The sequence below is a fragment of the Ambystoma mexicanum genome, chromosome 9 (genome assembly GCF_040938575.1).
Source record: "Ambystoma mexicanum isolate Mex_15411 chromosome 9, UKY_AmexF1_1, whole genome shotgun sequence".
Classification (NCBI taxonomy): domain Eukaryota; kingdom Metazoa; phylum Chordata; class Amphibia; order Caudata; family Ambystomatidae; genus Ambystoma; species Ambystoma mexicanum.
In genome coordinates this window covers 1,091,237,730-1,091,250,291 of record NC_090931.1, presented here as the reverse complement: position 1 = coordinate 1,091,250,291, position 12,562 = coordinate 1,091,237,730, and positions in this window count along the sequence as shown.

Here is a 12,562-nt window from a genome sequence, read left to right as displayed (position 1 = left end):
CTTCATCAACCTTCAGAGAGCAGACATAGAGACTTCCATCTATCCAGAACCAGAAACCCAGACCAGACCAGCAGAGTAGAGCTGACCTGTTAGCAGAACCAGAGAGAGCTGACCCAGATCACTGTGAAGTGCAGAGACCAGAGGCGAGTCTAAAACCCTGACCAGATCCGTGATGAGGCCCATTTCACTCAAGAATATAGTGTGAGTACCTAGAAAACTGTGCAGAACCAATCTCCTAGTTAAAATAATATAATTCAATCTAGCTTAATCTAAGTAGAACTGTCTCCTAACTGTCATTCATTTGCAAAGCTGTCACTTGTCATTTTCTAGTTGCAAGCTGCACTTGTCTTTTTGAACTTTAAAATTTCAAATCTGAAAAACGACTTTCACTAAATCGCTCATATCTCCGCAACCGTTTGTGCTAGAGACTTGCAGTAACTTTCATTTGGAAGATGAGATCCTAGGCTTTCCTAGGACCCCAAAACGATAGAGATAGTCCTTGTGGTTCCTCTGTAATAGCGCTCGGCGCATCCGCGAATTTTACCGCGATTTGCAAATTTCTTCACATGTAAAAACTGCTGCTGCTTGCCTTCCATTTGCCAGAAATTCGTTTAACCTGCTAACTATCCCTGAATCATTGCAAGAGTGAGCCTGAGCTAATATTAACTAGATATCACTCACCCTGAACCTCTAGAGGGAATCAAAAGCATTTTAGCATATTTTTTAATTCATTGCCAGCACATATCAAAGCAATTTGGGCCTGTGTTTTCAAACTTCTGTAGTCTAAGCTTGTTGGGGTGAACTGATTTACATTGATTGCATTTCTGAGAACTGTGTGTTTTCCTTCCATTTCCTTGCCTTGCATCAAGGGGGGGAGGGGATTGCCAGAGAAAAGTGATTACATTGTTTGGTTGAAATCATATTGAGTATTTTCTGTACTGCATTCATTGAATATTGCATCCACCTGAGCTTACATAAAGCATCCTCTACCACATTATACTTTTGTTCCTATTTACCAGTGTGCTACCTTATCCATTTCATGTCAACTCATTAGTGATTATAAGAAGTGTGCTAGTGCCAGATTCTCCGTTGTTGATCTTTATCATATCAGATTAAGTGTGCTATTCAATTATTAATTTATTATAAAGTGTGATATATATATATATTTTAAATTATCAAATAAACCTTTTAAACTTGCAAAACAGAACTACTTCTTGGCTCAGTGGGGTCAGGGGGATTCCAAGAGAGGAGTGTTATATAGGGGTAGTCATCCAGAACGCATGAACTGGACATAAAGATATATCAATAAGGGTTTTCCTTCAGTATTCTAGACTAGGCGTTAACTTAGCTGTAGTGCTGAATTGAATCCTCTTACAAATTGGGGGCTCGAGCCGGACGTTTGGGTTAGAATACCACTTGTGCAGCTTAATACAGTGTGCTAACTGACGGGATACATACATCCGGTCGGATCACCACGCTGCATTACGCTGTGAAGCATTCCTCAAAAGGGACACTCCAAGAAAAGTTCTTTTCTGCAAAAATAAAATACTAACTTCTGTAAGTCAGGACAGAGACCAATCTCTAGAATGACGACCTTAGTAGACATGAAAATAGCCAGAGAGCACCTCTTGCATAAGCTATTTATGAGAGGTGAATGGGCTGAGCAGGGCCAGGATGCCTGGTTGCAGGCCATCACGCGACAGGTCACTGAAACAGGGTCAGACTTATGGAGAGATCAGGGTCCATTACATGTGGCCCTGAGTGAACTATATATGGCTCCTAAAGCCAAAGAGGAACACAATAAGATTGCCAGGATAGCAGCATACCTGTACCTATATATGGGAGACATGCAGGATAGATGTGCTGAAAGCCAAAATCTGGCAAATAGGCAACAGATGGTGTTAGAGAAGGCCCAATCTGACCTGGTCTCTTCTGAGCAGAGGCTGCAGAGGAGCCAGGAGTCAGAAGATGATAGTAGGCAGCACATCATTAAAATAAAGAAGGATATGGATGTGCTGCAACAGGAAAAGGTAGAACAGGATACTAGATTTCTGGCCCTGCAGAAGGAGCACCAAGACAGTTTGGACTCCTTACTGCAGAGCCAGAAAAAGCTGGAGCAACAATTAGACTTTAACAGGGCATGCACGGAGCAGGTAGCCACCCTGCAAAGTCATCTAGATAGAGTGAAGGTAGAGAGCAACAAGCTGATCTTGAAAGACCTGGATACCCAGGCAGAGTTTGATGAGGAGCGCCAAAAAGCTGGTGCCCTTCAACGGCAAAGGGACGTCCTGGCGGCACAAATGCAGGCTCTTAGTCAGGAAAGAGACGCCAAAGGCCAGGAAGTCCGCCACTTAAAAAAGGAAATTGAAGAAAATCACCTGGCCCTCCAGGGGCTGGGTGATCTCCAAAAAGAAAACCAGAACTTGGTAGAGCACACCAGAAGGGTGGAAGATGCTCTAGCAAGAAAGGAGCAGGCCAATAGGGACATTGCCCAGGAGGTAAACCTCCTGCAGCAAAGACTGGCCCAGTTCTCCAGGACCAACCAGGAAGCACAGAGGGAGAATGAGGCCCTCTGTCAACACAATGATAGGCTCCAGCAACAGGTAGCGATGCAGGAGAAACTGATAGAGTCGAGTAAGGCCTTAACAGAGGAACTGAAGGCACAAATGCAGGCTCTTGCATTGCAACAGGGAGCAGGGGCGGATAGAGATGAAGTTCGCTGGGAAATGGAAACTCCGGAGCATAACCTCAGGAGCCCTAGTACCAGAGGCCCTCATACCTCTCAGTCCCTGGACTCTGCCACCCCCATGTCCCCTGGTGCACATGAGCACAGGGCCACAGGGATGGCAGATTACTATCCAGCTAAAAGTATGGGGCTCATAGGCCAGTACCACTCAGGAATGGAGGGGTGGGCATCCGGGTATGGGCACCCAAGTACAGTACAGTTCAGTGGGGAACCCCAGGAGAGTAGGCCCATTAAGGGCATCCTGAAAACCTCTGCCCAGTTAGGTCAGTGGAGGGGGTACCCATCAAATCCTGGCAGCAAGGAGGAATCTGAAGACTCCTCTGAACTGCGCAGGACACAGGAGACCAGGTCCCCACATTCTGCCAGCCATTCCCAGGCTCGCAGAATCCAGGAAAACCTGGAAGATCAGACGGGAACCTCTGGGAGCAGTGCCTCTGAGTCCGAGGATGAATGGACAAGGGTTACCCGAACCAAAAAGGCCAATAAGGCAAAAAGGGCCTTGGTTATGGACCCCTTAAAGCAGATTAAGGCGATCAGGAGCGTCATCACGCCTTACCATAAGAACGCTAAGTATTCTGTTTGGGAGCACTTAGAGTTGTTTGAACAAATGATGGAGACTTTCCATTTGAAGGACAGCCAAAGCTGTATTCAATATGTAAAGTGGACATTCTCCCCGGAATACTCCAGTTTCTTTGCGGGGCTGGAGGATCAAAATCATTTAAGATGGTCCACATATAAGGCGGCCATCCTGAAACATTTTTCTGTTCACAGAAATCCTCAAGAGGCTCGCAAGGCAGCCTACAATTTGCAATGTGGGGAGGATCAGGCCCCACAAGAATTTGTGCAGGAGTTAAAGCGTGCTTTTGCACAGACCACAAGAAGGGTGCGCACAGATAGTAGAGAGTTCATAAATACGTTTTTCCATGCCTTGCCCAAATACATCATGACCCAGCTCGTGAGGGATTTTCACGAGAAAAGATCCTTAGATTGGGTCATTGAACAGGCTACCCGGATCTATGAGGTGCAGAAACCGGTAGATAGCAAAAGTAATGCCCAGAAAAACCCCAAAGCCAACACCACCCCTGCTGCTGCCAAGGTGGCAGAGGTAAAGGTCACCCCCGTTTTAGATTTGGAGATGGGGGGGCCTAAAAACCTACCTGCACCTAATAATGCTAGGCCCAGAAGGTCCTCGGGCCAGTCACAGACAGGGAGCCAAGGAGGCAGCCCCACAAATGGGGTCCCTCGCTCTCCTGATTATGTAAGTCCCCGTTACAAGGGACACAGACCCATCCTGGGTTATGTGTGGAGGGCAGAAACTCTCCAAATCCTGGGCAGAACTTTTTCCCCAGGTATTCACTGCAATAGACCTGACCAATGGATACTGGACTGTGCCTGTCAGTAGGGAGGACCAATACAAGCTGGCTTTTACCTTTGGGGGCCAGTAGTACACCTGGACCCGGACTCCCTTCGGATACCTCAACTCCGGCAATGAATTCAACATTTTTCTACACAAGGCCATGCCCGACTTGGGTGCAAGGGGTAACCTGGCTTATGTAGATGATGTCCTCATCAAAAGCTCAACTGTTGAGGAACACATAGCGGAGATCCGTTATGTTCTGACACAGTTGAGGGCCGCCGGAGAAAAACTTTCCTTTCAGAAAGCACAGTGGTGTAGAACCCGTGTTAATTTCTTGGGGCATGAGATTACTCCTCAGGGTCTCTGTCCCCAGGAAAAGAAAGTGGAAGCACTTCAGAAACTGAAAGACCCCACAACTCTGCGGGAACTAAGGAGCCTCCTTGGACTGACTAATTACAGCAGAAAGTTCATTGAGGGCTACGCAGAGATCACCAGACCCCTGATTCATCTCCTAAAGGGGGGGGGTCAAGTGGGAATGGGGTCCAGAACAATCCGAGGCAGTAAGACAACTCAAGAGAAGCCTCTCACAAGCGCCTTGCCTAGCTTACCCTGTCAGAAACAAGGAGTTCTTCCTGGAGACAGGGTTCTCTAATACGTGCTTGACGGCAGTATTATACCAAAAGCATGACAGGGTCAATAAAGTAATCTCCTATGCGAGCAAAACTTTATCCTCTGTGGAGGAAAAATTCAACGATTGTGAGAAGGCACTCCTGGCAACGGTGTGGGCATTGAAGAATTACCGCCCGTTTATCCAGGGGGAACACATCATAGTGGAGACTCCACACCAGCCTCTGCAATATCTCCAAAGTGACAGAATCCGGGCCGGAAATGTGAGTAATTCCCGAATTACTTCCTGGATTCTGTCAATGCAAGGCTTTCCTGTGGAGGTCAGATATGGCCAAAACAAGAAGAGTCCCCTCGCGCAAGGTCTGGCTGACTTGCATGATTGTGCCAGAGAAAACTGTCTCGAGGACGAAAGTCTAAAAATAAAGGACAACACGGAGGCATACCTTAATTCCCCCCACAAAGTCTTTGAAGAAGACAAGTGTGAGGGAATGCCCACTGTGTATGTGGATGGATGCTCTTACCATGTTGACAACGACGGGGAGAAAGAACTAGTGGCCGGCGTAGGGAATGCATGGGTGAATGAGTCCCCAGAACCCTCCGCTGGATACAAAATCGGTCCCCGAAGTAGTCAGGTGGCAGAATTGATGGTTGTGCATCATGCCATCCTCACTGCTGTCCAGCATCAACTCCACGAACTGGTCATAATCACAGATTCGGATTATGTACGGAACGGGTTCGTGGAGCACCTGGTTAATTGGAAAACCAGAGGCATGTTATGTGCTAACAACAAACCCTTGAAACATGGGAAGTTGATCCAAAACATTGATGATCTGGTCACCTCGAATGAGATGACCATCTATTGGAAAAAGATCAAGGGTCATTCTAAAGTAGAGGGACCAGACAAAACTGGAAATGACTTAGCTGATCAGCTGGCCAAAACCGGGGCCATCCAAGGGGATCTAATTGAGATTGAGTCCCTGTTGGGGGAAATCCAGGTCACTGCCATCACTAGGTCCCAGACAAATGCTCACAACGACCTTTCAATTGTACAATGGAGTAAGGAGACCCCTGATGCTGATTTGATTACCGCTCAGAAGGGGGATCCAATTATTGGTAAATTTTACCAGCACCTTGAGGACCCTGAGAACTTTCCCCTGACGGATACCGATTACAATGGGAAAGAGGATCTAAGAGTGTTGATGAAATGTCCAAAAATGTTCCGAATCCAAGACGGGTTGTTGGTAAGGAAATCCAAAGCTGGCCACGATCAGTGGGTGGTTCCTACCTCATTCCGAAGCCTGATGTTAAGTCACGCCCATGATGCGGCCACCGCCGGTCATAGGGGGTTTCACACAACATTGGAAATCTTAAGAGAGGTTGCATACTGGCCACACATGGGGCAGGACCTCGACCAATACTTGAAGGGGTGTCTTGTGTGTGCACAATTTCAGCCATCATCCCTCACGCACCGGGCGCCTTTACAAAAGAGGGGGATGACCCTGCCATGGTCAGATTTACAAATCGACTTTGTAGGCCCTGTGATTCGCTCGGCTAGGGGGAATAAGTACATGTTGACCGTGACATGCTTGTTTACCAAGTGGGTGGAATGTCTCCCAGCCCCAAACTGCAAGGCAGAAACGGCAGCTGCCTTGATGATTAACCACATCTTTTCCCGTTTTGGTCTACCTCAAAGGATTGAGTCAGACAGGGGTAGCCACTTCACCAGTGAAGTAATGACAAAGATGTGGGAGATACTGGGGGTCAAGAGAAAGCTGCATATTGCTTATAGACCAGCTTCTTCTGGGGCAGTAGAGAGATATAACCGGACAATTGTGAGCATATTAAAGAAGTTTGTGGCAGATTCTGGGCCAAGTGGGGATATCCGATTACCTCTGGTCCTAATGGCTATCAGATCTACCCCTTCATCTGCAACCAAAATGTCACCATTTGAGCTGATGACTGGGCGCAAGATGGTGCTTCCTCAGCATTTGCTCTACAGGACCCAAGAGCAGACACTGATAAATGCCTCCACTACTCATGAGTATGTAGAGAATTTAAGGAAACACCTCCAACATGCTTTTGCTTATGCTCAGCGGAATCTAGAAAGATCAGCTGATAGCATGAAGACCCATTATGACCTGAAAACTTCCAGGAAGGAATTTCAGGTGGGAGACCGGGTCTATCTATACAACTTCCAAAGGAACCAGGCCAAGCAGCGCAAATTTTTGCCTACATGGAAAGGACCCTTTGAGATCGTCGATAAGATCTCCCCTGTGGCCTACAAGATCCGCATCCCCAAAGGCGGTTCGGCAGAGGGGGAAGACAAGTGGGTCCACATAAACCAGTTGAAATGTTGCCATCCCAGGCACACTCTGCAACAACTGGAGGAATCCTCTGGAATCCTAGCGGGTACTGTCTCAGACTAATTCTGTTCCAATCATAAAACATACCACATCTAGTCTCTAAAATATTGTGATTTGCATGAAACTGTCTCTTAGTTATACTGTTTTTTTTTTTCAAAATAAGAATGTAATGTTTCGTGATGATGAAATGCATATGCTGCCCCACTATCTCAACGGTGGTGGAAAAACGTCTATGAATAGGTATTGCCGCTCTTCCTTTGTCGTCCTAGGAGAAAGAAAACCTTGAGACGGGCCAAGGAGGACGATCCGGAGACCGGGAGCTGAGACGCAACGGGCTCGGGGTACCGCCCAATATTCCCATCAGGACCGGCGAGGAGAACCGATCGATCCGACCGGATGGAGGAAAAGATGCTGAACTGTGCCATCTATTGGAAGAAGATGAGGAAACATCCCAGATCTTGCGAGTCCCATCAGTGAAACCGAATGGCCATCGCAAGAGGGGGGCTTGTGGGATGTATTTACCCATGCATCCGAGCCCTACCTCAAAACTGTGCAGTACTGACATGAAAACATCATGATGGCCAGAGCTTCCCAGAAAATGCACAGGGAAATGCAGGAAGAATAGGCTGCCACCCATTTTTGCCGATGTTATGGGCACAGAAGGACACTGCCTAAAACCACCATTGGACTACCCGCACAGTAGTCTGAAACCATTGGGAATGGCAATGCTGATTGCCAAATGCAACCTAGAATTGTGGGGAATTCATTCTTAAATCCCAAAAATGGGTGCAGTACCAGTACTCACCACTATCCAAAAGCCGGCAATTTAAAACAACACCAGATTTTACTTTTTTGTAGAAAACTGAATAAATGAACCCAAAACATGCCAAAGAAAGACTTACTGAGAGGTGGATACAATGTAAAGTGATATTCTGAAGTGACTTGAAGGTTTATAACAAGACTGGCTGAGCTGTGGATTGCAGCAGTTTAAGTTGCACTGGATTAAAGACACTAAAATCGAAAATGTTTAGATTAAATGAGTGACCTATGTTTGGTGTCACATGCCTTTGTAACTGTTGAAATGCCATAGTTTTGCACTTAGAATCAGCATTCTAGCTGCATATGTAAAAATGTTTAGTTTTATTTGAATGCAGGAACTGGGGAACAAAAAGTGACATTTTATCTGAAACTGGCTTAAAGAGATTCCAATTCTGCCTGGCAACTACCCCCATCAGGAGTGAAACTTGAGTCACAGCTGTGTTCCCAGGCCTAGCTGCCCTTTTGCTGCTCACACTAAGGATATGCCATCTATCTGATAATTGAATTACCTGTGCTCTACAGGAGCTCTGAACAAAGCCTGTCTTGACTCATGCAAAGGTTTTATTACAGCGGTCGTAAAATGTAGCTTCCTCTTGGCAGAAGCTGGGAGGAGCACTGCCTGTGAGAGCAAGCTGGCTTGGCAGAACTGGATAAACCAGTATTTCTACCTTGTGCTGAGAGGAAACCACACCCCTTTGGAGCCAGAACATAACTTTAAAAAGATGGATCATTCATAGAGCGGACATGTGAAAATTTTATAAATGATACCATAATTCTTGTGATTTTTCTGCCCACATTTTAAGAGGTTTTTCGACCCGGTGGGATGTTCAGGGGGGTGTCAGCGGAAAAGTGGATATTACTCTAAATGTATGCATGTTAAAAGTCTGAAACTTCATCAGTTAATGTCCATACTCCCTGCACACATGTATGTAAAGTTGGGTCAATGTCAGAAATTGAAAAATCAGTTAAAAAGTCAATTATGTGCCATTTCTGAATGCAAGCTCTTAGAAACAGCAGATTTGGACAGAGACATGGCTAAATTCAGCCACACCATGTATATGTAATTTCAAGCAACTGTGTAACTGTGAAATATGTCTTTTATTATCAAATATAGAATGTGTGCAATCTGACAGAGGAGTGTCCTATCTGCAAGCCATAAAATGACATCCCTCTGACTCACAGTTCATTCCCCAATCAAATGATAAATGGAAGTTTGACCAATTAGAAGCTGAGAGAGAGGTAGGGTCAGTGATGCTAGAACACACCCACATTCTAAACACATAAAAGCAGACAGACAGGACAGATAGGGACCTTCAATTCCATCTGCAGCGGGACGCTCTGCCGGAAAAATCCATACTTACCTTCATCAACCTTCAGAGAGCAGACATAGAGACTTCCATCTATCCAGAACCAGAAACCCAGACCAGACCAGCAGAGTAGAGCTGACCTGTTAGCAGAACCAGAGAGAGCTGACCCAGATCACTGTGAAGTGCAGAGACCAGAGGCGAGTCTAAAACCCTGACCAGATCCGTGATGAGGCCCATTTCACTCAAGAATATAGTGTGAGTACCTAGAAAACTGTGCAGAACCAATCTCCTAGTTAAAATAATATAATTCAATCTAGCTTAATCTAAGTAGAACTGTCTCCTAACTGTCATTCATTTGCAAAGCTGTCACTTGTCATTTTCTAGTTGCAAGCTGCACTTGTCTTTTTGAACTTTAAAATTTCAAATCTGAAAAACGACTTTCACTAAATCGCTCATATCTCCGCAACCGTTTGTGCTAGAGACTTGCAGTAACTTTCATTTGGAAGATGAGATCCTAGGCTTTCCTAGGACCCCAAAACGATAGAGATAGTCCTTGTGGTTCCTCTGTAATAGCGCTCGGCGCATCCTCGAATTTTACCGCGATTTGCAAATTTCTTCACATGTAAAAACTGCTGCTGCTTGCCTTCCATTTGCCAGAAATTCGTTTAACCTGCTAACTATCCCTGAATCATTGCAAGAGTGAGCCTGAGCTAATATTAACTAGATATCACTCACCCTGAACCTCTAGAGGGAATCAAAAGCATTTTAGCATATTTTTTAATTCATTGCCAGCACATATCAAAGCAATTTGGGCCTGTGTTTTCAAACTTCTGTAGTCTAAGCTTGTTGGGGTGAACTGATTTACATTGATTGCATTTCTGAGAACTGTGTGTTTTCCTTCCATTTCCTTGCCTTGCATCAAGGGGGGGAGGGGATTGCCAGAGAAAAGTGATTACATTGTTTGGTTGAAATCATATTGAGTATTTTCTGTACTGCATTCATTGAATATTGCATCCACCTGAGCTTACATAAAGCATCCTCTACCACATTATACTTTTGTTCCTATTTACCAGTGTGCTACCTTATCCATTTCATGTCAACTCATTAGTGATTATAAGAAGTGTGCTAGTGCCAGATTCTCCGTTGTTGATCTTTATCATATCAGATTAAGAGTGCTATTCAATTATTAATTTATTATAAAGTGTGATATATATATATTTTAAATTATCAAATAAACCTTTTAAACTTGCAAAACAGAACTACTTCTTGGCCCAGTGGGGTCAGGGGGATTCCAAGAGAGGGGTGTTATATAGGGGTAGTCATCCAGAACGCATGAACTGGACATAAAGATATATCAATAAGGGTTTTCCTTCAGTATTCTAGACTAGGCGTTAACTTAGCTGTAGTGCTGAATTGAATCCTCTTACAACATTGAAATGTATAATGGATCCAAATACCTCTTTAATATGCATAGTGGTTTATTGTGCCCCTGTACACAACCTAGTTTTTCAGATGTGCTCAGACATACATACTAGCACCCAGACATTATGCTTCTTGGAGACATTAAGCCTTGGTTGAATCCCCCAAGGACAAACAGCAAAACAATTCAGGCCTCAGGTTTTCATCTTAGGTTAATGTTCCTGTTCACTGTTAGACATTACATTGAATGTTAACAGGTCTTGATCAACTTGCCCTGAATAGCAAAACCTCATAGCAATGCCAAGAATAAGGCACTGGAGACCACTAAACAAGTTCACTGAGTCTAATTTCCACATAAAAACTAATTAAGGACCCATTAGTACATCTTCCAATCAAAATTATAATAGTGCACGGGAGGCTATGAATATAGAACTAACCAGAACTCTGGATGTCTTAATAATAATAATAATAATAATTAGTACAAGTATTTCAAAGAAGATTTAAACCACCACACAAAAGGACTAATAGACAGATGCTTTGACAATGAACGGAAATGGAATGGAACGGATGTGAAAACTACCGCCATATCTGATAGACAAGGTGATCTTACCAGACGCACTGAAATTATAGGTCCTGATGAAGATGACTAAAGTCAGAATGTCATTGAAACCGGTCAACCACCTGGAAGGACGATATCCCTGAAGACACACGGGATACGGGACAAAACCGACAAATTTGTAGTGGAGAGAACATTCTCTCCTTCATCTTCAAATTTAATTTCAAATCTAATTTTAACTTTCATTGGTTTACCCTGCTACTTCCAACTGGGTGTCTAAGAAAGTAAAAAATTATTCAAAATAGGGTACCTAGCCTAAATGTCATAGGAGGTCCCATGGAACACACCCCTTTCGTAAACCATTATGTAGATATCTTTTATATTTTGATTGACAGTAATTAGCTTGCATAGATCTTTTACTGCTGGGCGGAACCTTACACTAACACTCGGTCTGCATACCATGTACACACTTCCTGGAAGGTGAATAAAACAATCATATGGCCCCTGTGCCTTAAGGAAATGTTTCCTCCACGAAATGTTCACGGAAGCAAAATAGACTTGGTCCAGCTCGTTTTAGCGAATTAGAGGCGCTCTAACTGTATAAATTATAGATACAGGGACAGCTATATTCTCTCCTTTCCTATTAGATAGGCAGCTCACCAGCTCTAACCTAGGGACAGGGACACCGCACAAGGAAAGTGTGTTGTTCCGCCTAGGGACTCTGGTAGAAATGACATGCACCATGCCTCCATCAAGTAGCTAATTACTAGCAATCTCAACCTTAACTCTACAAAAACAGAAGTATTCTTCTTTGACAACTGAAGTCCACGCAACACCCACTTTCACTTGGCCTGACAGGCTAAGCATACCACCAACTCTGGCCAAATCGCTAAAGTATCTTGTCATCATCTTTGATACTGACTTGACTTTCCCAAACCAGAAAAATTAAACAAACCACACTTTAGACTTCACATACTGAGGTGATATTCCCAGAGGTGGTGGGCCGACCTGAACTTGGGCAGCAGGCCGTTACCTTCCGGGTCGGTCCGACACTGAGGGGCATAACGCCATTAGCACCCATGTAAATCCCTAGAATGGTGAAAAGGAAAATAAACATACCTTGCTTGTACGTCCCGACGCCAGCAGTGCTGCTGTTCCAGAAGTACCTTTTTCATGTTGATGACTGTGTCGTCATCAACATGAAAATGGACTTTGCAGATAGCAGTACTGAGTGACAACTCAGGTATGTTTATATTTGTTTTGTTTAAAAGGTGGAGGAGTATCAGGGAAGGGAAGTGCTGAACGCCAAAGAAAATGCTCAGAACGCAAGCTTTCCTTAGGGAATACAGACCGCGTTCCGAGCCTTCT